This window comes from Musca autumnalis, unplaced genomic scaffold (genome assembly GCF_047663935.1).
Source record: "Musca autumnalis isolate F117 unplaced genomic scaffold, ASM4766393v1 scaffold_1, whole genome shotgun sequence".
Lineage (NCBI taxonomy): Eukaryota > Metazoa > Arthropoda > Insecta > Diptera > Muscidae > Musca > Musca autumnalis.
In genome coordinates this window covers 109,015,692-109,043,239 of record NW_027411644.1, presented here as the reverse complement: position 1 = coordinate 109,043,239, position 27,548 = coordinate 109,015,692, and the positions used below count along the sequence as shown (strand labels likewise).

Genomic DNA, 27,548 nt, shown 5'->3' with positions numbered 1-27,548 from the left:
ATTTATGTGTTCACAATTATTATTCTTTAAGACGAGAGCTACAATTTTTCCTCTACGAGTAAACTCAAATTTTTAGCGGTTTAGAAGATATGTGCCTGACAAAATGATCCCTTTTACATCAAGACCTTAGGTCTTTGGGGGCCCATAACCGCGAAAGTTGAAATGATAGGGAAAAACGCCGGGACACGTGTCTTCTATTTTTGGTCTTCTATCCCGCTGCGGTGTCAGAATATGGTTAATAATTTTTGTGTCACACAGTGTAAACCAAATCGTTCCAAATGACCTTGGATTACGAATTATTGGGATTCTACCTTATATGGTTTCGAGGCATGGGTCATTTTACAAAAGTTTGGGAGAAATTTTATTCAAAAGATCAGTAATGCGATTCTCTAACTCATTTTTTGAGTTACCGACAATTGTCGGTAAAATTAAAATGCTTATAATTTCGGTAGTTACCCATGTTTTCCGGTAAGTTAGCGACGAATAAAAAGCAGTCGTAAAGTTCTACCGATAGCAAGAGTCTCGTCAACTTTTATTTGAACTTTTCATTCATAATTTTGCCTATTTTTGTCGGCAACTCAAAAATTAGTTAGAGAATCGCACTACAGGTGAATATTGGCTTGGGTGTTACGCTTCAACACAGTCCAGGGAGCATTTGCTAAACGAATGCCTGACAATAATACCTCCCTTGTATACTGTAGGGTTACAAAAGACCACATGTAGTTAGGGATGCAATATCATCCTCATCATCAACAACAAATGCAAAAAACAACCGCAATTGCAGTTCGTTTATGTGAACATTTTTGTGTGCATTCTCTTCGAAAATAAAGAGAAGTTAACGGATGGCCTAGACAGCTGCATCAACAACCAACAACCATAACTGCAACATCAGCTTTTGGTTGATGGCTCTGAAGATGATGATGATGATTATGTGTTCCTGTAAATGCTCAGAGGCTACATAAACTGGCACAACATTCAAATGTAGTAGCACCACCACGAGCAACAGCATCAATGCTTTTGGCTTGATTACCTCCCGATAAACATGTGTGGATTTATTTGCAAGCCTATGTTTTCCTTTTTTTTCTGCTGCTATCCCTTATTGTCCTCCCCCACACAACACAAGGATGTCCAAAAAATTCTTATGAAATTCCTGCTGTATACGAAGGATATTTGGCATGTTAACAACATTTCAGGTCTTCAGGGGCTGTTTTGTATTTCATTTCCAGTTAATTGTTGTCATTCGAAATACATATGAGGACCAGGGAAAAAAGGAGTACAAAATTTAATTTGAAAAAAGGATTTAGATCAACAACAACAAATACAAGGTAAATTGTCATAGCAAAACGAAATGTTGTCAAAACAGTTTTGTTTTATTGTTGTTTGACACCAATTAAACGAAACCCAAAACTCACTTAAAGGATATATTTGCCTAGCCTTTTTGTCCCAGAAATTAATGTAAATTGGGGATTTGCATCACTTTGGTAACATGGGACAGAATATGAGAGTGTGTGTGTTTTATTGTTGCTGTTGTTGTCGCCTAGGGTCACTTTTGACAGTACATAAATGGTTCTTGGCATTATAAACATCAACACTATTCTTAATTTGCCATTTGCCAACAACATCAGTGAGTGTGTCGTCAGCCTTTGAACATTTTGCTGCCACAAAAATTAAGTGAAATGTGAAATTTCCAAAAGGCAAATTAATTAACAATGGACAGTGACGACACATTATGGATAAATTAAAGATAATAGGAAAACATAATTGTCGGTTTGTTTGTGAGAGGGCAGGAAAACGGTTTGCTGGGCAATTTCAGGTTAATTGAATATAGCCTCATTAGTTTTTCATTTATCTCCAAAAGGATTCAAGTGAAATGATGCACATTGTATAAAACATTTTCCTAAAATTGGATAGATATTTATAAACGTATAACAAAAGTTATGCATAGCTTTGGGATGACTTATATGAGTTAAACAAAAACAAGTAAAAAACTTTAAGTCCGGCCGGGCCGAACTTGTTATACCCTCCACCACAAAATATTCTGAACTAATATGGAATAATTCGTTTTCCTGTTAGGTGCAAAAATTGTTCGACCACGGATACTCCAAATGCGTAAATAAGGTCAGAAATGTATCTAAAAATTGCTTCATTCTGTTGGTACCTTTGTATGGGCGATATACCAAAAAATTGACCTACTAGTGTCAAATTACAGCTTATTCGGCTAAAAATTGTAGCTAAAATCCTTAAAATATCGAAAATCGGGGTTACCGTTATATAGGGGCTATACGAATATGTGGACCTATCTTGGTAATTTTTAGCTAAATAGCTATATAGTTACCGATCATCAGGTTGCCAATGGAAGCACAGTACAACAACAGAACTACACACTAGGGCGGGGCGATTTGTATGGAAGAAAAAAACCTTAATGAGCCCTTCGCGTTTCTGATTCCTGGGATTGAACTGAGCAAAAAAGTCCACTAGACCATAGGTCTACCGCGAAAATCGAGCCTCCCGATTTTGACTTTAAGTTTTTGGTCCACATTTTTTGGACATTTTAGCATATAACGGCCAAACCATTGAGATTTTCGATCCAATACAAAGACAATTGTAGCCAAGACAGTGACTAAGAACTCTCTAATACATCGCAAAAGCATTGGAACTCTCCTTCAGGCAGTTTTGGCCTTGAGAAGGTGCAAACTTTTCGGAAAATGTCGATATATGACACTGTGCTACAAAAGTTGACCAGAAAAATATTCAAGCGTTCTGATGCAAAATTCTATCGTGTTTTGATCCATGGACAACGAAAATGGCTTTAGTTCGTTTGGGTCACTTTGTTTTATTTTTTTATAACGGTAAAAGTAAGGAAAATCTTACATTTTCAAATTTAAACGGGCATATCTTCTTTTTTTCACAACGGATTTCAAGTAATCCTTTTTCCTTTTAAAGGGGTGAATAATATCTTTCGAACAAGTTATTATTTTTTTTAATCGGTTCACAAATGGCTAAGTTATAGTGGTTTCTGTCTGTAAACCCCCACAAAAAAAAACTATAACTGAATTTCTCTGCATTTCTCTCTCTTTGGGTAGCCGGTAGAGTGGATTTGGTTTCCTGGTATACGGTTTCTCAAATGGCCTCAGTAATTTGACGGGAAGATTTTCCACTGTGCTCAATTGTAGTTGAAATCGGAGTCTCCAGTAAAGTAATGTGTGAATTGACACTTGAAGTTAACAGGCTGGGCGGCGAGCATAAGCGGAACAAGTGGTTAAGTCCTCTGAAAAGTTGCAACATTGGAGCCGGAATAAGTGAATTATGGGCCACGGTTAGGCCACTCTCGAACCCCGGAAGGTGGGAAGATAGGACCTCAGCCACGTTTGGCGACGTTACGTTGACTGACCCGAAGAGGTGTGCCAATTATTTCAATCGAGAGTTTGTCGAGCACCACGGGAGTGAAAGGGCGAAGAGAAGAGTACTACGTCGCATCAGATCACTTCCTGCCGAGGATAAACCACCAAAGTTTGTTGTGATGTTGCGAATGTCATCAGGAACGCTAAATCATCCAAAGCGTTGGTCCCTGATGGAATCTCCATGGTAATGTTGAAACAGCTGGATGAGAGAGTGGATTATCTCACTAAAAATCTCGCTCTAATTGTTTCCAAAGTCTGGAAAATGGGCAGAGTGGTCCCGCTACTGAAGCCAGGCAAGAATGCCAGCAAAGGTGAATTGTACACGCCGATTTCGCTTTTGTCGCCTGTAGCAAATATTTGTCGAGGACTCAACCTGGGACCACCGTGTGACAGAACAGTAATGGTGGCGCTTGACTTAAAAGCCTTTTGCCCGTCAGGCACTCCACGCTGCTTAAGGACATAGAGCAGACAACCATCCGGTCAAACTTGAAACGTTGGATAATGAATTATATGTGCGGACGCCAGTCGTACTTGAAATTCAGGAACAAGATGCCCAAACCCCGTAGAGTGAAACAGGGAGTTCCCCAAGGTGGAGTGATATCTCCGGAACTGTTTAACTTCTACCTCTCCTGTATTCCACCCCCTCTAGACAGCATTGAGATCGTAAGGAATGCGGATGATTGTACGACCTTGGCGTCAGGTACCTACCCTGATGATATCTGCAAGAAACTGAACTCCTATTTAACCGAACTTACCACCTTTTTCCATGCGAGGAATATGCAGATATCCGCCACTAAATCTACGGCCACTCTGTTCACAACATGGACGACGCAGTATAGAATAGAGTTGAATATCGTGGTCGATGGTAGCAGAATTGCGACCACAAACTGCCCCACATTTGACACTTCGTTCACGTCGTCCACGCATGCCTCACCTATCTGCGACAAACTGAAATGTAGGAACAACGTCTTCAAGTCCCCAGCCGGCAGCACTTGGGGTGCAGATAAAGAAACGTTGTTGACCACATAAAACGCGATAGGTCGGTCTGTGGTAAGCTATGCGGCGCCAGTTTTGTCCCCGAATTTATGTGATACGCATTGGAAAAAGATTCAAGTTTGTTAGAATGCCGCCCTGAGAACAGCAACAGGGTGCCTCCTCAAGTCTTCAGTGAATCATCTACATGAGGAGGCAAAGATTCTTCCAGTAAAGCAACACAATGATATGCTGTCGTTGCAGTACTTGCTAGGATGTTACCGTGAGAGTCATCCCAATCACCATCTGGTAGGTAGGCCCGACACATTCAGGCAAATCAAGGAGAATATCCACGATCTAGAGGCACAGATCCAACGATACAGGAGAGAATCCCTAGATCAACAGACATATCAACCAGACTTAAATAATATTCACACAGACGCAGTTGCTAAGGCCATAAGCAAATATGGTGTGAATAAAGTCCTCGGAGTACATCCCCCATCTATCGCAGCTGAGAAGCGTCAGCTGCCACGAAAAACCAGAATAGTTTTGGCTCAACTACGCTCAGGATATTGCAGTCACTTAAATTCCTATTGGGCAAGTATCGATAGCACCGTGCAAAACATCTGTCCAGTGGCATGGGCCCGCACAACACACAGCATCTTTTCAACTGCCCTGCCAAACCTACTCATCTAACTCCAGAAGATCTGTGGTTACATCCCATCGAAGCAGCCACATTCCTGAAACTGGAGACCCAGATCGTATCAAAGTGCATATACCCTCTATAGCCTGAAGGCTGAGGGTATGAACATATGACCAATGATTATCTAGGGTAATTGTCCATATTGTCAATTTCCTGTCGCATTTCCTACATCTATGCCATCTATATGTTGTGGGTAGGACTAGCATGAGTCGCTGCATGTAGATGTATTGGTTTGTTCTACTGCAATCCGGTGTGCTTCCGCACCTGATCTTACCCTCTTGATTGTGGTAGTTGATTGTTGTTGCAGCAAAGCAAATTAGTTAGTATGTATTTTTCAGTTATCTGGTTCTGGTTCTCTGTGTTTAGATTCAAATATTCTGCAACCATAAAGAAGTAGGTGACAGGTGAGTGGGATAAGATGAGCACATGCAAGACGTGCGTGCCATCAATTCAGACAGAATACGAATTGAGGCGGCTGCATCGTCCGGCTCTGAGCTGACCTAAATCACTAGTGCTTGCCTTGGCAGCTGGGTTCTTCTGCTGCGATGGATGGGGTATGGTCTTCGAGTACGGCATTCACACTGTATCTTCGTACTGCCCGCGTAACTACACCAATGGGAATGATATTCAAGCTTGCCTGATGGGTTCCTTCTCTCCTGACATGCCTGGATGGGGGAAGCCTTTCCACTAGATCGTGGCAGGGATGCTCACGGCGGTAACACCCAACATCTTGTTTTCTTCTCTTCATGAAGATCCACTATCATAAGGACACCTCCTGTTTCAATCCTCATGTTGGCATTCTGGTAAGTTTGAACATTCTTCCCTTGCGCAACGCTAACACTTACATACCACACTGATGCCGCATAGCTTACCCCTGATCGACCTATTATTTTATATCAGGTCAACAAGGTTTCTTTGTCAGCACCCTAAGTGCTTCCGTCTAGCGACTTGAGGACCTTATTCCTACGACTGACCATGTCACAAATAGCTGTGACTGGTGTGGACAACTTAAACATGCTGTCGAACTTTACACCCAATATCTTTGATCAGATAGTGGTCGCACTCAGATCTCATCGACCAATATGTTCAGGAGGAGCCTCATTTCAGCCGTCCAGGTGGTGAACAATGTGGCAGTGGCAGTTCCGGAGAGGGGAGTGCCCATATGACTATTACGGGTCATAGGCCTCTTATTTCTGAATACCGCAAACGGCTGGCTCCCCACATATAGTTAATTATCCACCGTTTCAAACATTATCAATGCCCTCGAACAGCTTGACTATATCGAAGGCCTTTGATATGTGAAGAGACACTATAACTTTTCGGTCGCACGGCCTGTTCTGCTGTTGTAGTACTATGCTTCGTCCAGAACCCATGTTGATGTTGGCCAACTGGTAAGCCGCTTCTCATCATGGTGAGTAGTGCTTCTAGAATCTTCACTACCGGCGACAAAGTTCAGATGGGCCTGCACGATTCGCTCAGCTAACATCTTTGTCAAAATGGGAGGCTAACGATAGATTGAGGACTTAAGAACATGATTAAGATTCTTTTAAAATTTCCGTAAAGTCCCGTTTCGTCACCAAAAGCTAAAGCAATTAAAGAGTAATAATTTTTACTCGATTAACTGATACCCAAAGGCTCAATCGTTGATTCGATTAAAACGATTATTTGTAAACGGGTTCTTATCCAATTTTTTTTACTGCGTATACTTTATCCAATTCACATACAGCTTATGTTTCTCTCCTTAATACATAAGCCCTCTTCCATTTGAAAAGTCACACTCCCTAAACATTACCGAACCCATAAACAACAATCAATTTGGCAAATAACACCAGCAACAACAACAAAACCAACACCCGATATTTTCGAATTTCCATTCCCAAACATAAATCAATGGCTTAATAGGCTTGACTTCCATTTAACCAGGCGGCAAAACATACCCCAGCTAAGAAACATGGTTAACCAACAGCTATAATTACGATTAGACACGACAAAACCACATTCGACTTCCCACTGGTATCCTCTGTTACAGCTCGAACAATTGTTGGTTTCTTTATTTTGTCCTGCATGGAGCATAACAACAACAGCAACAATAAGAACAACAAAGTTCGTAATGCGGTAAATTAAGCCTTTGCACGACGATAAAAGTTTGTGTCATTTTTGCGGTTTTTTTGTGCTGTGCGGCGGTACTACTGCGGCTATAATTATTCTTGTCTATGTTTTTAGTTCTCGTCTATGATTTTTGTTTGTTTCGTAAGTTTTCTTGGATGGCATTTTGTTCGAATTTTGCATTTGAAAAAATGTTGAATTGTTGCCAAACAGGTTTAGTCGTTTTTTTGGATTTGTGTGTTTTCAGTTTTTATTACTTTGTATTTTTTCTTCTTCTTCTTCTCCATTCTTCTAAGGTCTAGTTTGTTTCTTCTATTCAATGCTGTGTGCAACAATAACAACAGGAACAACTTCAAATATGCTTTAGGGCCAACAGAATGAGGGAATGAAAGTGAAAGTGCAGCATAACGTTGTTGTTTTACAACGACCAACGACGAGTCTGCTGGCAAGCCGGTTATTCAGTCAGCTGGTTAGCCAAGTTGGAATAAAAATTGAAATCGAAACCGCACAAAACTACCAGACAAGCAAATCCATCCATACCAGCTCCCCAAACGATCATTCAACCCAAAGTATACGCACTCTTGTACTCTTTTCTTGTATTGTTGAGACTAGAGAGTATGTACACACAGACGGACAGAACCACGTTCACACATTTACACGTTCATAAATGCATTGCCATAGAAGACATAACACAATAGTTACAATGGAAGCAGCAGATTAAAGCAAAATACAACTCTTGTAGCCATCCAGCACACCCCCCATTTTGTATTGTTGTCATAATACCCGTTTAACTGGGCGAGTGGGTCACTCACTACTCACAACCCAACAATATCCAATTATATATGTAAGCACAAACATACATATGTCTGTCTGTACGTGAGAAGTAGTTTAAAGACGGAAATAGAAGAGGCAAGACGCCGCCGCAGTCGTCAAGTCTACATCGACGTCAACGTCAATATTTACAAGAGAATTATGAATTCGGAGTGTGTGAGGAAGGAACTAGACTCTGATTAAAACTGACTTGCTTACCTAATTTACGTGCGAATGAAGTTCGTGTCGGAGGCAGCAAATGAAGATGTGGGCGAAGAGATTATGAACTGTGGAGTGCGTTTTGTTTATATTAACAAAGCAAATTTACCATGTTTATTGAGGTGTGCGTAGCAGAGGGTGTGAAATAAACACAACATTTTTTCGCAAAGTCATTCTCACACACATACATAGGTTCTTACACATGTACACTATACATAAATTACATTTCCATATGTTTCAAATATGTAATTTGAGGAGTACACCGAAGGGCCCTTTCAGATTTTCAGCTTAAAAAAATTCTTTAAAATAATCTACGCTTGAAAAAATATTCTTTACAAAAACCCACGCATGAAAAAATATTCTTTACAAAAACCCACACTTGAAAAAATATTCTTTACAAAATCCAAGTTTGAAAAATATTCTTTAAAAAGTCCACGCTTAAAAAATATTCTTTAAAAAGTCCACGCTTAAAAAATATTCTTTAAAGAGTCCACGCTTAAAAAATATTCCTTAAAAAGTCCACGCTTAAAAAATATTCTTTAAAGAGTCCACGCTTAAAAAAAATTCTACAAAAAGTCCACGTTAAAAAAAAAAAATTTAAAAATCTAAGTTTGAAAAATTATTTTTTTAAAAATTAAGTTTGAAAAATATTCTTTAAAACAAACCACGCTTAAAAAAATATTCTTTAAAACAAACCACGCTTAAAAAAAAATTTCTTTAAAACAAACCACGCTTAAAAAAATATTCTTTAAAACAAACCACGCTTAAAAAAAATATTCTTTAAAACAAACCACGCTTGGAGAAAAATTCTTTGAAAAAATATTCTTTAAAAAATGAACGCTTGAAATTTTTTTTTTTAAAAATAATCAAGCTTGAAAAATATTCTTTAAAACAAACCACGCTTGAAAATATATTCTTTAAAACAAACAACGCTTGAAAAATACTCTTCAAAACAAACCACGTTTAGAAAAATATTCTTTAAAACAGACCACGCTTGAAAATTTTTCTTAAAACAAACCACGCTTAAAATATATTCTTTAAAAAATAAACGCTTGAAATTTTTTTAAGAACAAGCTTGAAAAGTATTCTTTAAAACAAACCAAGCTTGAAATTATATTCTTTGAAACAAACTAAGCTTGAAAAAATATTCTTAAAAACACACCACGCTTGGAAAAATATTCTTTAAAAAATGCACACTTGAATTTTTTTTTCAAAAATATTTTTTAAAACAAACCACGCTTGGAAAAATATACTTTAAAAATGCACGCTTGCAAATTTATTTTTTTTTTAAATCAAGCTTGAAAAATATGCTTTAAAAATGCACGCTTGCAAATTTATTTTTTTTAAATCAACTTGAAAAATATACTTTAAAAATGCACGCTTGCAAATTTATTTTTTTTTAAATCAAGCTTGAAAAATATTCTATAAAAAACCACGCTTGAAAAATATTCTATAAAAAAACGACGCTTGAAAAATATTCTATAAAAAAACGACGCTTGAAAAATATTCTATAAAAAAACGACGCTTGAAAAATATTCTTTAAAAAAAACCACGCTTAACAAAAATATTTTTTAAAACACACCACGCTTGAAAAAGTATGCTTTAAAAAATCCACGCTTGAAAAAATATCCTTTAAAAAAACCACACTTGAAAATTTATTGTTTAAAAAGTCCACGTTGTTGGAAAAAAAATATTTAAAAAATCTACGTTGTTGCAAAAAATTTTTAAAAAATCCACGTTGTTGCAAAATATATTGCTAAAAAATCCACGTTGTTGGAATAAAATATTGTTCACAAAATCCACGTTGTTAGAATAAAATATTGTTTAAAAAATCCACGTTGTTAGAATAAAATATTGTTTAAAAATCCACGTTGTTGGAATAAAATATTGTTTAAAAAATCCACGTTGTTGGAATAAAATATTGTTTAAAAAAACCACGTTGTTGGAATAAAATATTGTTTAAAAAATCCACGTTGTTGGAATAAAATATTGTTTAAAAAATCCACCTTGTTGGAATAAAATATTGTTTAAAAAATCCACGTTGTTGGAATAAAATATTGTTTAAAAAAACCACGTTGTTGGAATAAAATATTGTTTAAAAAATCCACGTTGTTGGAATAAAATATTGTTTAAAAAATCCACGTTGTTGGAATAAAATATTGTTTAAAAAATCCACGTTTTTGGAATAAAATAGTGTTTAAAAAACCACGTTGTTGGAATAAAATATTGTTTAAAAAATCCACGTTGTTGGAATAAAATATTGTTTAAAAAATCCACGTTTTTGGAATAAAATATTGTTTAAAAAACCACGTTGTTGGAATAAAATATTGTTTAAAAAATCCACGTTGTTGGAATAAAATATTGTTTAAAAATCCACGTTGTTGGAATAAAATATTGTTTAAAAAATCCACGTTGTTGGAATAAAATATTGTTTAAAAAATCCACCTTGTTGGAATAAAATATTGTTTAAAAAATCCACGTTGTTGGAATAAAATATTGTTTAAAAAAACCACGTTGTTGGAATAAAATATTGTTTAAAAAATCCACGTTGTTGGAATAAAATATTGTTTAAAAAATCCACGTTGTTGGAATAAAATATTGTTTAAAAAATCCACGTTTTTGGAATAAAATAGTGTTTAAAAAACCACGTTGTTGGAATAAAATATTGTTTAAAAAATCCACGTTGTTGGAATAAAATATTGTTTAAAAAATCCACGTTTTTGGAATAAAATATTGTTTAAAAAACCACGTTGTTGGAATAAAATATTGTTTAAAAAATCCACGTTGTTGGAATAAAATATTGTTTAAAAATCCACGTTGTTGGAATAAAATATTGTTTAAAAAATCCACGTTTTTGGAATAAAATATTGTTTAAAAAATCCACGTTGTTGGAATAAAATATTGTTTAAAAAATGTTCGTTGTTTAAAAAATCCACGTTGTTGGAAAAAATATTGTTTAAAAAATTCACGTTGTTGGAAAACATATTGTTTAAAAATCCTTGTTGTTGGAAAAAATATTCATTAAAAATCCACGTTGTTGGAAAAAATATTCATTAAAAATCCACGCTGTTGGAAAAAATATTCATTAACAAATCGAAGTTGTTGGAAAAATATTCTTTAAAAATCCACGTTGTTGTAAAAAATATTCTTTAAAAAATCCACGGGGTTGGAAAAATAGTGTTTAAAAAATCCACGTTGTTGGAAAAAATATTCTTTAAAGAATTTATGTTGTTGTAAAACATATTCTTTAAAAAATCCACATTGTTTAAAAAATCCACGTTGTTGGAAAAAATATTGTTTAACGAATTTATGTTGTTGTAAAACATATTCTTTAAAAAATCCACGTTGTTGGAAAAAATATTCGTTAAAGATTTTATGTTGTTGTAAAACATATTCTTTAAAAAATCCACGTTGTTGGAAAAAATATTGTTTAAAAAATCCACGTTGTTGGAAAAAATATTGTTTAAAAAATTCACTTTTTTTGGAAAAAAGATTTTATGTTGTTGTAAAACATATTCTTTAAAAAATCCACGTTGTTAGAAAAATATTGTATAACAAATCCACTTTGTTGAAAAAATATTGTTTAAAAAATTCGCTTTGTTGGAAAAAATATTCACTAAAAATTCATTCATTTTTTCAAAAAATCCACGTTGTTGTAAAAAATATTCTTTAAAAAATCCTTGTTGTTGGAAAAAATATTGTTTAAAAAATCCACGTTGTTGGAAAAATATTGTTTAAAAAATCCACTTTGTTGCAAAAATATTGTTTATAACGATCTCTAGTGTGGATTGTGCAGGAAAACGCAAGTGAGGATTGATGTTGATTGCCGGAGGAGCACTTTGTCTCATTGTGATCTTATCTGATAGTTACCACAACGTGTTAGAATGGAGATCACCCCTTGTGATCTTATCTGATGGTTATGTAACGCGTTAGAATGTAGATCACAAACTGAGCGATTTTATTGAATTTTGTTCTAGCCTAAGTACTAGTCGTGAGAAGAAATAGTAGGGCGTTAATAGTTTACAGTTGCATAAAATGGTATATCGAAAGTAGTAATTTATGGGTTGTTTTACAAGAGTAGTAGAATAAATTATTTACATAGTTGCATTCTGTCAGTTAACTTTAAAATACAATGAATCAATCACAATGGGGAATTGGAATATTTACAAACTCACAATGACAAAGGTACAAAACTATGAATATTGTTACTATTGAAATGTAGAGGGCATTAAAGTGTAATTATTGAAATATGGATTGCTTCAGTCTCCCCCTCTGATGCTGAAAGCGTCCCGATGAAGCATCAGAAATTACGGATTGTTGAACTTCTATTGTAACCTGCATCAGGATTCTTGCTTCTGCTTAGGATGGACTGCATCATGAACAATCGGTTGTTGAAACTGCTATTGTGCCAATAAGACTGTAGTAATTGAATAAAGATGGCGTTGAAAACTTTCTGCGGAACCTCCCCCTGGAGTAAAGGTGACTAACTAACAGTAGAGGTGGATGTATTTTGTCTCCCCCTGGAGTAAAACTGCATCGTACACGTACATTGTTGTCATCAACCTTCTTCTTCTCAACATGGTTCGCGGTTCATTTTGCAGGAGTAAAGATGAATAACTGACAGCAGAGGTGGATGTACGTTTACCTCACCCTGGAGTAAAACTCATACATCGTACACGTACATAGTTGATTCATCAAGCTTCTTTTCCAACAGGCATTTTCTTCTTGTGGGTCATCTTTGGATACGAATGCGGCAACTGATCGTTCCAAGAATTACGCTGTGCTATTGATTTTGTTGTCCTCGGCTATTACTCACAGATTATGGTTGGTGTGGTCGCGATACATGGCCCCACGTTGGGCGCCATTATAACGATCTCTAGTGTGGATTGTGCAGGAAAACGCAAGTGAGGATTGATGTTGATTGCCGGAGGAGCACTTTGTCTCATTGTGATCTTATCTGATAGTTACCACAACGTGTTAGAATGGAGATCACCCCTTGTGATCTTATCTGATGGTTATGTAACGCGTTAGAATGTAGATCACAAACTGAGCGATTTTATTGAATTTTGTTCTAGCCTAAGTACTAATCGTGAGAAGAAATAGTAGGGCGTTAATAGTTTACAGTTGCATAAAATGGTATATCGAAAGTAGTAATTAATGGGTTGTTTTACAAGAGTAGTAGAATAAATTATTTACATAGTTGCATTCTGTCAGTTAACTTTAAAATACAATGAATCAATCACAATGGGGAATTGGAATATTTACAAACTCACAATGACAAAGGTACAAAACTATGAATATTGTTACTATTGAAATGTTGAGGGCATTAAAGTGTAATTATTGAAATATGGATTGCTTCATGTTTAAAAATTCATTTTATTGGAAAAAATATTCTTTAAAGAATTCATGTTGTCGTAAAAAATATTCTTTAAAAAATTCACGTTGTTGTAAAAATATTCTTTAAAAATCCACGTTTGTTGTCGTCTTACATTTTAATGTAATTGTTTTATACACTCAAAATTTTTATTATTTTCATAGTCATCATAATTTCCATGCCGACCACTTTAGAAAGCCCATGGCCTCCTTTCACACACCATCGATCCTTAAATATTTACATTCACCTTTGGTTTGTTTGTTCATGACTTGTAATTGGCTTTTGTTTAGTTTAATTCATGTGAGTGTGTGTGTGTAAATACGTTTTCATTTCAATGACCATATGAAGAGTGTGTGTGCGAGTGGTTTTGCAGTTAACAAGTTAGACACATTACAAATGTGTCGACTAAAAATAACTTTTATTTTTATATTTTCATGGGAACTATTTATATCAAACCTACAAATCAACCATGCGAACAAAACCACATAGCATAAATCCAAAAACAGAAAAAAAAAAAAACAAAAACAGAAACAAAGGACCCAAAATCTAAATTTAAAACCCCTAAAACCCAAAAACTTAACCAACCAAACAATTCTAAAACTAACAGATAACCCGGAACAGATAAACAAACACACGGACAAGACACAACAACAACAAATATATAACAACAATGCCGGATGGTATGACTTAGTGAAAAGACACACACACACACTTTCCTACAAACTATAAAATATAAGTGTGGCAACTAGTTTAGGAAAACTAAAAGAGAACTACACTTCACCAACAACTCTGATTTTCTTCCATTGTTGTGAACTAGGAGCAGAGGTAGTATAGTTTTCTCCATCTTGTTGCGACTGGCTTTGGCTTAATATTTAGTTAAAACTGCCGGTGCAAAGCCCAAAACAAATGAGGAAACTAGCAATAAACTTAAATACGGTCATAAATAAAATAACAACTAACGCTTGGCAGTTGTGTTGAAAAGAATAGCAAACGCATTTTATCAAGGAATGGGAACAATGTATTCATCCTTACTCTCCATCTAACCCTAAACAACATTTTTATTATATTTAAACATTGAATATTAATGATTCCATTCATACACACACACACTCATATGAAACAATAACCCCTTTTCGCGTATGCGAATGATAAATTATGCATACGCTTAAGGAATTATTATTAATCATACGCACCGTGGTTTGTGTATATTTAATACATAAATATTAATAATACGTCCCGAGGGGCTTTGTGTGGATTAGCAGGAAAATAATGAATGTTGTTTGAATTACAATGCATGACACAGACACAAATGTAAAATCATTTCATATACACATATGAGAGAATCGGTATTACGGATTGCAGCCGTGCAAAACAAAAAAACTCAGAATAATAGGGCGGAATAATTAAAATAAATCTGTAAAGGCTTGACATAAATCCCAACGGAAATATGATCGGCTATTTATGATATTATAGCATCCTTAAATATTAAAAAAAGATCCGTGGGGTTTTTCGATAAAATTATACTCCCTGTCGATCATATAAAATATAAACAGGCGGGAAATTACCATTCCATAAAAATTCTTTAAATAAAACAAGTAAAAAAGTATCAGTCGGCTTTGCCGACAGAGATATACCCTCAGTTTATGTGAATTGAAACTTTCATCTACGGACAGATCGAATGTATTTAGGGTCTTTTCAGAATTTTCTGACCCTTTTTGGACATTTGAACATGTCCACGGAAAACATAATATCGCCGTAAACAGGACCAAGACGAACAGCATCGGTACACATTGCCAAAGGATCTTCGAACAGATCCTAGACTGCACTTAGACACGAATGTTGAACTTTTGCGATGGAGGTACGCTAAGGACAGGACCGATATGGGCCATTTTAGAAGTTAAACTAAATTTGGACAAAATATTAGGATATCCATGGGAGATTATAAGATCCAAAATTTGGACCAAATTGGTTGCCCCGTTCTAGAGATATCGTGCATACCATTTTTAGTTATATTTTTTAATTAACGGGGAGTAACGGAAGTTGTGAACCGGTATTGTCCATTTCTGAACTGAAACTTACTTACTTAGCTGGCCCATTACAGAACATTTGTTCTATAGGCCGAACTAAGAAGAGATCTCCATTCCTCTCTATTTGTTGCTTTGCACTCTGGAATACCGCGCCTTTTCATCTCATCATCCACTTGTTTGCGCCATCTATTCCTTGGCCTGCCAATTCTGCGTGCACCGCCATGTGGCATGTATTCATACGCCTTTTTAGCGGGTTCATCATCGCTCATTCTTATGATATGGCCTAGCCAACGCAATCGCTGCATCTCGATACGTTTAACAATATTGATGTCGTTGTATAGCAGATACAGCTCGTGGTTCATGCGACGTCGATATTCACCGTCAACGCAGATTGGTCCGTAGATCTTTCGAAGAATTTTTCTCTCAAACACACCAAGCACTGCCATGTCTGCTTGCGCAAGTACCCAGGCTTCGGAGCCATACATCAGCACGGGTAGTATCAGTGTTTTGTAGAGCGTTATTTTTGTTTGACGAGATGTGGCTTTGTTTTTAAACTGCTTACTTAATCCAAAGTAGCATCTGTTGGCCAATACAATTCTTCTTTTTATTTCACAACTGATGTCGTTTGTTGTGTTGACGGAGGTGCCGAGGTAGACGAAGTCTTTTACTACCTCAATATTATAGGAACCAACTTCCACAGTCGGTCCGAGCTCAATGGACGCATTGCGCGTCGACACCATCAACTTGGTCTTCTCACCGTTTACCGCCAGACCCACTTTAGCAGATTCTCCTTCGACCTTTATAAAGGTATCAGTTACTTCTTTTACTGATCGACCCATGATGTCTATATCATCAGCATAAGCAAGTAACATGTGACTATTGGTGTAGATTGTGCCACTTCTTTTGACGTTTGCCTCTCGTATAACCTTTTCTAGCAGGATGTTGAAGAGGTCACACGAAAGGCTGTCTCCTTGTCTGAAACCTCTTTTGGTACCAAACTCTTCGGAGAGGTTCTTTCCTATTTTATCTGAGGACCTCGTGTCAGTTAAAGTCATTTTACAAAGCCGGATGAGCTTTGCGGGAATACCAAATTCAGACATGGCTTGGAATACCTTTGAGCGCAGCGGACTGTCGAAGGCTGCTTTATAATCGACAAAAAGGTGGTAGGTGTCGATCTGCATCTCTTGGGTCTTCTCCAGGATTTGCCGCAGGGTAAATATCTGGTCAATGGTGGACTTGCCAGGTCTAAAGCCGCATTGGTATGGTCCAATAATCTCGTTGACCATTGGCTTTAGTCGTTCGCACAATATCCCTGACACGATCTTGTAGGCAATAGGGAGTAGACTTATGCCCCTATAGTTAGAGCATACAGTCTTATCTCCCTTCTTGTGGACGGGGCACAGGATACTCAGGTTCCAATCGTCGGGTACTCGTTCTTCCTGCCAGATGGTGCTAACTAGCTGATGAATACACCTTATCAGCGTGTCGCCTCCGGTTTTGAACAGCTCGGCTGGTAAGCCATCGGCCCCTGCTGCCTTATTATTCTTCAGCCGATTTATTGCTGTCTTTACCTCATCTTGGCTGGGCGGTATACATTCAATACCATCTTCTGGGATTGGGACTGTGGTATCTTCGTCGTCTTCGCTGCTATTGGATACCAACAGATTTGAAAAATGTTCTTTCCATATCCTGAGTACACTATCTGTATCAGTTACCAAATTACCTTGCTGGTCTCTACAAGGTAACTGAACTGAAACTTAGTTTGGATAAAATATGACGAAGGCGAAATTTTAAACCAAATCGGTTGATCAGTTCGAGAGTTATCGTGCCCTCAAGCCACTACATATGGTGCCATAGGGTTTTTTACACCTTTCGGTATGTTCCATACTTCTTGAGTATGGACTTGCCCCAGCAAATCTTTTACCGTCATAATTAAGGCAGCGGATGCAAGTTTCTTCAACGAAAATCAAAGTGATTCGTGAGCAGATCTTAAAGTGAACTTATCCGAAATTTTGTGTGGGAGGAGTGGACAAATATAGTCCATATTCGAACCTGATCTATATTTGGTAGATATATTAGGGTGTGTAAACTACGGACCAAATCGTTCACTCCCTTAAAGAGTTATCGTGCGCAAAATGTTTCCGAACATTTTTGAACTTTTGTGGGGGAGGTGCCTGAAGGAGTGGACTGATATGGCTTATCTGCGAACTTAAACTAAGTTTGGACAAAATTTTACGAAGGCCAAATTTTTCCCCGAATCGACATATCCGTTCGAGAGTTATCATGAGCTCCAACCACTACACACGGTATCATAGGGGTTTTTGCACTTTCCGGCTATTTCCTCAGGAAGTATGGACTTGCCCCTGATGAAACTTGTACCGTCGTATGGGGGGCAATAAATAAATGTTGTTGCAAAAAAATCAAATGGATTCCAGGGCAGGCCCTAAACTGAACTTATCCGAAATTTTGTGTGCGAGGTACCCGAAGGAGTGGACCGATTGAGTCCATATTGGAACCTCATATAAATCAGGTAGAAATTTCACGATGTGCAGAGTATGGATCAAATCGGTTACACCCTTCACAAGTTATCGTGCGCACAAATTTTCCGAACTTTTGTGGTGGAGGTACCGGAAGGAGTGGACCGATATAACCCATCTTCGAACTTAAACTAAGTTTGGAGAAAAGCCAAAATTTGGCCCGAATCGGTTGATCCGTTCGAGAGTTATCGTGCGCTCCAGCCAGCCAGACAGACTGACGGACATGGCTAAATCGTCTCCAAATTGTCTGAAACGGATTTCGTCCAAACATACTTGGGGTCTAAAACCATTATTTCGATGCGGCACATTTTGCCCGTATGAAAGTATATATACCCCCGTTAGCATAAATGCTGATGGTATAATCAACGTATGGCAGTAGGGTTCCTTCGAAATTTGTATACCCTTCGCCCATAGACTAACGAGAGTATATACGTATTGAGACGATAAAAAACGAGCCTCACGGAAATTAAGGGTCTGGGACCCCCAAGTATGTTTGGACGAAACAAGTTTCAGACAATTTGGGCTCTGTCCATGCAAATCGTATTATCTCTTCCGGACATAGATTAGGTTGAAATATGAAATATACCGGTCTACCACTTTGTGTAACTCCCATATAAAATTAAACAAGTTAAAAACATTAAGTTCGGACGGGCCGAACTGTTTATACCCTCCGCCTTAAAATATTCTGAGCTAAAGTGAAATAATTAGTTTCCTGTTAGGTGTAGAAATTGTTCGACCATGGATACCCCAAATATGGTCATAAAATTTATGTAAAAATGTTTTCAATCTGTAGGTACCTTTATATGCGGGATATACCGAAAATAGACCTATGTGGGTGATTTTTGTTGGAGAAGTTTCGGACCGCAGAAAAATACAGGCATCAAATTACAGCTAGTTCGGCTAAAATTGCAGCTAAAATCCTCAAATTACCGAAAATCTCAGGGTACCGTTATATGGGGGCTATTCCAAAACATGGACCTATATTGATGATTTTTGGTGAAGAAATTTCGAAACCACTGAGAACCTTAAATGTAAAATTACAGTTAGTTCGGTCAAAAATTTAGCTAAAATCTACAAAATATTTTAATTATAATTATATTTAATTATAACTATAAAAAAAAACGTGGACCTATGTTTATAATTTTTGGTAGAGAAGTTTTTTGGTCATTGGTAACACTAAATGTCAAATTGCAGCTAATTTGGTCAGAAAAGCCTCAAAATACTTTATATCTGGAGATAATCTTATATGGATGCTATACCAAAACGTGGATCCATCCTGAAAATTTTTAGTTAAGAAATTTATTGGTCATTTGGAACATAAAATGTAAAATTTCAGCTAGTTCGGTGTCAAAATGTAGCTAAAATCCTCTTACTTACTTACTTAGTTGGCCATTACAGAACATTTGTTCCATAGACCGAACTAAGAAAAGATCTCCATTCCTCTCTGTTTTTCGCTTGACTTTCTGGAGTACCGCACCTTTTCATTTCTTCATCCACTTGTATGCTCCATCGAAGCTTAGGCCTGCCGATTCTGCGTGCACCGCCATGTAGCATGTATTCATACGCCTTTTTAGCGGGTTCATCATCGCTCATTCTCATGATATGGCCTAGCCAACGCAATCGTTGCATCTCGATACGTTTAACTATATTCATGTCTTTGTATAGCTTATATAGCTCGTGGTTCATACGACGTCGATATTCACCGTCAATGCCAACGTCAAACACACCAAGCACTGCCTTATCTGCTTGCGCAAGTACCCATGCTTCGGAGCCATACATTAGCACGGGTAGTATCAGCGTTTTGTATAGTGTTGTTTTTGTTTGACGAGATGTGGCTTTGTTTTTAAATTGCTTACTTAAACCATAGTAGCATCTGTTGGCCAATACAATTCTTCTTCTTATTTCACAACTGATGTTGTTTGTTGTGTTTATGGCAGTGCCGAGGTAGACGAAGTCTTTAACTACCTTTAACTACCAACTTCCACAGTTGGTCCGAGCTCTATGGACGCTTTGCGCGTCGACACCATCAATTTGGTCTTTTCGCCGTTTGTCGCCAGACCCACTTTCGCAGATTCTGCTTCGACCTTCCTAAAGGTATCAGTTACTTCCTTTACTGATGGTCCCATGATGTCTATGTCATCAGCATAGGCAAGTAACATGTGGCTATTGGTGTAAATTGTGCCATTTCTTTTGACATTTGCATCTCGTATTACCTTTTCCAGCAAAATGTTGAATAGGTCACACGAAAGGCTGTCTCCTTGTCTGAAACCTCTTTTGGTACAAAATTCTTCGGAGAGATTCTTTCCAATTTTAACTGAGGACCTAGTATCAGTTAAAGTCATCTAACAAAGCCGGATGAGCTTTGCGGGGATACCGGAGTGGACTGTCGAAGGCTGCTTTATAATCGACAAAAAGGTGGTAGGTGTCGATCTGCATCTCTTGTGTCTTCTCCAGGATTTGCCGCAGGGTAAATATCTGGTCAATGGTGGACTTGCCAGGTCAAAAGCCACATTGGTATGGTCCAATTATTTCGTTGACCATTGGCTTTAGTCGTTCGCATAATATCCCTGACACTAACTTATAGGCAATAGGGAGAAGACTTATGCACCTATAGTTGGAGCATACAGTCTTATCTCCTTTCTTGTGGACGGGACATAGGATGCTCAGGTTCCAATCGTCGGGTACGCGTTCTTCCTGCCAGATGGTGCTAACTAGCTGATGCATACACCTTATCAGCACATCGCCTCCGGTTTTAAACAGCTCGATCGGTAAGCCATCGGCTCCTGCTGCTTTATTATTCTTCAGCCGGTTGATTGCTGTTTTTACCTCATCTTGGCCGGGCGGTATACATTCTATACCATCTTCTGGGATTGGATCTGTGGCATCAGTGTCTTCGCTACTATTGGATACCAGCAGATTGGAGAAATGTTCCTTCCATATCCTGAGCACGCTATCTGTATCTGTTACCAGATTACCTTGCTGGTCTCTACAGGAGGATGTGCCTTGCCAAAGCCATCTGTTTGATGTTTCACTCTTTGGTACAATTTTCGGACTTCATTCTGGCTCATGTACATCTCGATTTTTTCACACTCCCGCTTTTCCATTTCTCTCTTTTTCTTGCGGAAAATACGTTTCTCTTCTCTCCTTTTCTCCCGATATCTCTCTCGTGCGCTACGCGTTGCTACTGATTGTAAAGTAGCTCCAAATGCCGCATTTTTCTCCTCGGTAGCAGCACGACACTCCTGGTCATACCATGAATTCCTTTGTGGAGGTCTCTGGAATCCAAGTATGGATTTTGCGCCTGTTTGCATGGAGTGGGCAATATTTTGCCATTGTGTTGGTATGTTATCGGGACAAGGAGTGTTCGCGTTAGGCAATTGGGCTAGTTGAGTGGAATATGCTGTGGCTATCTGTTGTGTTTGCAGCCTCTCGATGTCCAACTTCCGCGTTGTGTCTGTTCGTGCTTTTTTTGCAACGTTTAGACGGGTACGTACCTTTGCTGCAACAAGGTAGTGGTCCGAATCAATGTTTGCGCCTCGGAACGATCGTACATCCAACACGCTGGATGAATGTCTTCCATCTATCACAACATGATCAATTTGATTACTTGTTCTTTGATCTGGAGACAGCCAGGTCCCTTATGAATATCGAGATGATTAAATCTGGTACTGCTAACTACCATGTTTCTTGCAGCTGCAAAGTCTATCAGCCTCATACCATTGTCAGATGTTTCACTGTGGGGACTTAATTTCCCGACTGTTGGGCCAAAGATATTCTCCTTTCCAATTTTGGCATTAAAATCGCCTAGAATGATTTTAATGTCATGGGCAGGGCAACGGTCATATGTTTCTTCTAAGCGTTCGTAAAATATATCTTTGGTCTGTTCATCTTTTTCTTCAGTGGGAGCATGAGCGCAAATAAAGCTGATGTTGAAGAATTTAGCTTTTATTCGAATTGCAGCAAGTCTTTCATTCACTGGGGTGAAGCTGGATACCAGATGTTTTAGTCTCCGACTAACTACGAATCCGCAACCAAACTCATGCTTTACGTCATGGCAGCTATAATACAGTGCGTCACATTTAGGTGTTTTTGTGACGCCTTTCCCAATCCATCGTATTTCCTGTATGGCAGTAATATCGGCCTTGTACTTTTCAAGTACGTCTGCCAATGCGAAGACTGCACCTTCTCTATAAAGAGTGCGAACATTCCAGTGCAGATTCACAGATCATGGTCCTTAAAACGTTTGCGGGGTTCGTCAACTTTAGAGGGGTTTGTTTTTCTTTTCTTTCGTTTTTTCATAGTAGGCTGTTTTTTCTAGGGGAGGGTTACTAGCCCGACGCCCAAACCCAAGTTTTTAACGTTCTTATGGGTGAACGCGCGGCACATGTTCGCTCACTACCTTTAACGGGTGTTAAAGGCAGTTCCCCAGGTGACACCACGGAGAGGTCAGTGTCCACTTGAGATGAAAGAGGGACCAAGATAAATCCTGGGCTTTGCCATTTTAAACCGGTGAGGACCGTTCCTTGGTATCTTCCACCCCCTACGTCACCCAGCTAAAGTCCTCAAAAATACCCTAAAATCCTCAAAATACCTTAAATCGGGTGGTACCGTTATATGGAGGCTTTACCAAAACGTAGATATATAGCCCGTCTTCAAACTTGACATGTCTACGGAAAAAATACACTCGGGTGCAAAATTTTAGCGTTCTATCTCAATTATTTCGCACGCTAGAGTGATTAGAACAGACTTACGGACCGACGGACATGGCTAGATCGTCTTAGAATTTTATGCTGATCAAGAATATATGTATGTACTTTATATGGTCGCAAACTACACTGTGAACAGAAATTTTGGAGCGGAGATAATTCCTTTTGGGGATGAAAGCCCTTGGTGAGTACATTAAGAATCCGGAAGGACAGATTCGCCCTGAGTCGAATTACATGATGAATTTTATTGCTGGAAACCATATAAGCCATCAGAAATTAGCGTTATATCTTTGTTCACTGTCGTGTTAGCTTCTTTTTGAGGTGACATGTCTTCAGTCAAATCGAATGAGGATTATTTTCGTAGAGCATATCGACCTTCTAGCCAAAAAAGGGTAAATGTCAAAAGTGACCATGAAAACGCGTCAAAATCGCTTAGTTGTCAATGAGAACATTTCGAAGCCGAAAAACGAACGGAGCGAGTTAGAAGGTTGATATGCTCTACGAAAATAATCCTCATTCAATTTGACTGAAGAGATGTCATCTCAAAAAGAAGCTAACACGACAGCGAACAAAGATATAACGCTAATTTCTCATGGCTTGTAGGGTCTCCAGCAAAAAATTCATACTGTAATTCGACTCAGGGCGGATCTGTCCTTCCGGATTCTTAATATACTCACCAAGGGCTTTCATCCCCAAAAAGAATTATCTCCGCTCCAGATTTTCTCCTCCATTTTGTGTCACAGTGTTATTAGTTCGATGTGTTACAAACAGAAAAACAAACTAAATATACCCTCCATGCTATGGTGGAGGATATAAAAAAAATCGTTTAAGAACACATCTCGAATCGTTTTGAATTGTTTACAACAGCTAGTCCACTATTAGAACAATACATTCTACTCGAGGGCAAGCCCTTTATTGATTCGAAAATGGCCCAAAACTCTAAAAAGCCAATCCGCACCAACGAAAATGACTGACAATGATATGTCTGTGCTCGACAGCCATGTTGGATCTTGACCTATTGAAGGCCTTCGAAACGTTGGATAATCAATTATAGCTTCGTTCCCGTACTTTTTAATGGTAAAACTCGTAAAAGAGAGAACTGCAAAAAATTTGTTCTCACACACAAGTTTTTTGAAATAGTTCGGGAACGGAAAAATGGAAAATACGTCAAAAAAAACTGGAACAAATGTCAAAGTCGGCGTATCAGCCAATCAGACGCCGGCAACCATGTTACTATTTTTTTACTCGCCCAAATTTGTCGTGTAAAAAGTTTTTAAAGAGAGCGTCATTCAGCGCTATTTTTGTTTAAAGAGAAGTGAACATTTTACAACTTTTTTGTGTACGGGAACGCTTTTTCGAGTAAAATGTGTAAAAGTCGTAAAAATTGTAAAAACTTTTTAGTTCTGGAACACAGCTTATATGTGTGTCGTTTTGTGGAATTCAGAAATAAGAAGTCGAAGACCCGTAGAGCGGACCAATGAGTTCCCCAAGGCAGTGTGATATATCCGTAACTGTTTAATCTCTACTTTTCTGAAATTCCGTCGCCATCAGACCCTATCATCGTTGACATATGTATGTTATAGGTTAAAAATATAAAATCTTCGTCCACACTGTTCACCAGCTGGACGTCTGAAATGAGGCTTCCCCTGAACATATTTGGTGTCCGCGCAAACCACTAGTATTTGCGACAAGATCAGAAATAATAACAGGGTCCTGAAATCACTGGCCGGCAGCATATTGTGACAAGGAAACATTTTTGTCCTCTGTGGTAAGCTATCGACGTCAAATTAGTATGCAAATGTTAGCTCCCTAATCATACCTGCCACAATTTTGTGTAAAAGCTTCTCCCACCCAGGTTCATCCTAAAGTGCTCAGTGGTTCAGAATCGTTTTTCCTTTTGAACAGATAGATTTATTATTTTTTTTTTCGAAAGATGACATAATCAGTTTTACGACAGCTTTAAAAACACTCGATTTCGGTGTAGTAGTTGCAGAGGAATTCAAGGTTAAAGTTAAAAATGTTTTTCATATATTGCATCATAATATGAGTATTTTTGATCTTTTCATATGTTCTAACGATTTATAAAAGGTCAAACGCCAATAAAAAAAAAACAATAAAAATACAAAAAATTAAAGAAAAAATTTGGAAAAAATATTTTTCAATTTTTTTTTTCAAAAAAATTATTTTTTTTCCAAAATTAAAAAAATACTCCTTGGGCTTCCTTAAAACTCACAAAACTCTTATAAAAACTCACATATTTATTATAGGTCTATTTGTGTATAAAAGCTATGATTTATATGGGAAACGGTATGGAAAAAACTCAAATTTTTACGCAGGTAATTTCAAAAAATTTAAAAAAAGTGTTAAACGGGCGGAACGGGACGGGTACAAGAGTATATATGGGTTGAAAGAGGACACTCTCGGGCATCGTTCTGTGCAAACGGAAAATTGTACCAAGCTGTTCCCTAAAAGTTCTAGTCCACCAAAATTGGTATTTCACTAAAATTTAGTACCTGAGGAAAAATAAAATAACTCACTTCGTGTAAAGGCTACCGTTATTTATTTAAACGGTTGTTAAAGACAACAATTCTATCCACCTAACCGAGAGCAATGAATACAATATCGGTTATAGTTTTCGAGAATCAACTATTTTTTTCTTCAGAAATTTGCCAAAATGACGTGTTTTCCAAAATTGCAAATAATTGTCGTCTTTAGGAGCGCGCCACGCCCACACCTTCTAATATTTTGACTAATTTTTTGGTTTCCTTAGTTTCAATATGTTTACTAATGAATCCCATACAGAAATTAACATTCGGTGACGACAAAAAAATTGGGGTTTTGGCCAGGAAAATAGATTCCTGAACCACTGTGCGGCTGCCGATTTTATGCTCCGGATTGACTCGGAAGAATCTTCGACCAGGGGCCGTTACCTCAACAATTATGAGTTTATGTTCGTATACCTTTTTCATCATGGGAGCGGCAATATATCCCGCAATGCCTGCTCCGAGTCGTGATAGAGAACTTCGGTTAGATGTAATGGATGTAGGAAATGGGTGTACGTCAAAGGCTATTCTGGTCTTAGTCGTCTAGAGAACGGCTGTGATATGAGCTATGTTGCTGCTTGCTGCGCCAGAGCATCTCCCAGTGTGTCTACAACTTCGTTGTCGTCGGAATACGATTCATCGCCGAAGTTGTCCACAACAACAACAAGCGCAGCATCTTACACCACATATTGTTGTTCAGCGCCCCGGAAACGCATCGTTCCTGCAATTCAATTGCAGAGACCTGTCAACTAAGTCAGCGATATCGAAGACTTTATCATTCGGAGGAACATCATGATCTCTGCGATTGACGAAACAATGCCCATTGTCACGTTTTGCGGAAGGATCGTACAAAAAGCTGAGGAGAATAGATGCGATTTACGTTATATGGCCGAAAATAGTTCGATTTTGGATCATGAGCTTTGGCATTCAACGCATTGCAATGGCCAGAGGGGTACAGCGCTGGTCGAGCATGTTGATAACACGGCGAATGAAGACGCTCCCACGAGGAAAAGGGGAGATTGCTTACAAAATAACGTGTCCTGGCAACCCGTCATTTCCCTTGGCTCAGACCATCTTCCAATTATCGTCACAGACTTCATAACCTCTGACTTTTCTGGAAAAGCTGATTGGAAAGAGTTTTCCATTTCCTCAGATCCTCGGGTAGCTGATTGTACTTTTCGGGACATCATCACTGCTGCAGCCGGTCGCTACATATCTGCTGCTCAAATATCCAAATTTCAGACCAAATTTCCCAGCAGAGCAAATGAGCGTGATGAGTTTAGTCGTACGAACCATGAAGAATCAAGAGTTAGAGAACTTACTCTTGAAGACAACAGGCTAGTAGTAGAACATAAGAGGGCAAATAGGGCTAAACCAACTGAAGCAATGCAATATTGGTACAGGATTAAGTAAATCGTGGACAACCGTTAAATCACTCTCGAATCCTGGAAAGAAGGATGATGGAATAGGCTGTTACATTCAACGGAGTGGCAGTGACAGATCTGAAGAGGTGCGAGTGTTATTGTAACCGGCAGTTTATAGAACACCGCGAGAGTGATAGGGCTAAGCGGAGTTTGCTACGCAGCATAAACAGAGCCCCCTTAGCCATGGAGATTTTACCACAATTTAGGATGTGCGATGTTGCAGTCGTCACCGAAAAGCGAAATCATCACAAGTTTTGGACCCACACTGAATCTCAATGGGATGAACCTGGGATTGAGTATTCAACAAGTATTCTCAATCTATCGTTAGCAACTCATATTGTACCAGAAGTCTGGAAAGTTGGCAAGGTGGTCCCGCTATTGATGGATGCCAGCAGAGGTGAATCGTTCAGGCGATCTCCCTCTTGTCTCTAGTAGCAAAGATTCTAGAGGCACTACTCTTCCCTATGATGAGAAGCAGTTTCGCAGTTGCCCAACATCAGCATGGATTCCGGAAAATGCACAGCACAACAACAACATCACACGCCATATGCACACATATCAGTCTAGAACTGAACCAGAGCAGGCCGTGCGATCGAACAGTTATTGTGGCTCTTGACCTATCGAATACTTTCGATTCCGTCAACCATGACAAGCTGTTCAAGACACATATAAGACTTCACTCCAGCCGTGTCTAAACGTTAGTCGTATGCAGAATTGTTAAATAAG

At 38.1% G+C, this 27,548-nt stretch overlaps 1 protein-coding gene across 18 annotated transcripts in view; it reads right to left on the bottom strand.

The window, feature by feature from the left end:
• The window catches only part of myd (stromal cell derived factor mayday), a 229,025-nt gene that overhangs the window by 185,085 nt on the left and 16,392 nt on the right, over positions 1 to 27,548 (bottom strand). Inside the window, exon 1 of one of the 18 annotated variants that reach the window (XM_073987680.1) lies at positions 8,212 to 8,288. The exons of the other annotated variants lie outside the window; for them this stretch is intronic. The gene's annotated coding sequence lies outside the window, so the exon portion shown is untranslated. Of the gene's footprint in view, positions 1 to 8,211; positions 8,289 to 27,548 lie in introns of those variants that run through there. 18 annotated transcript variants of the gene reach the window in all.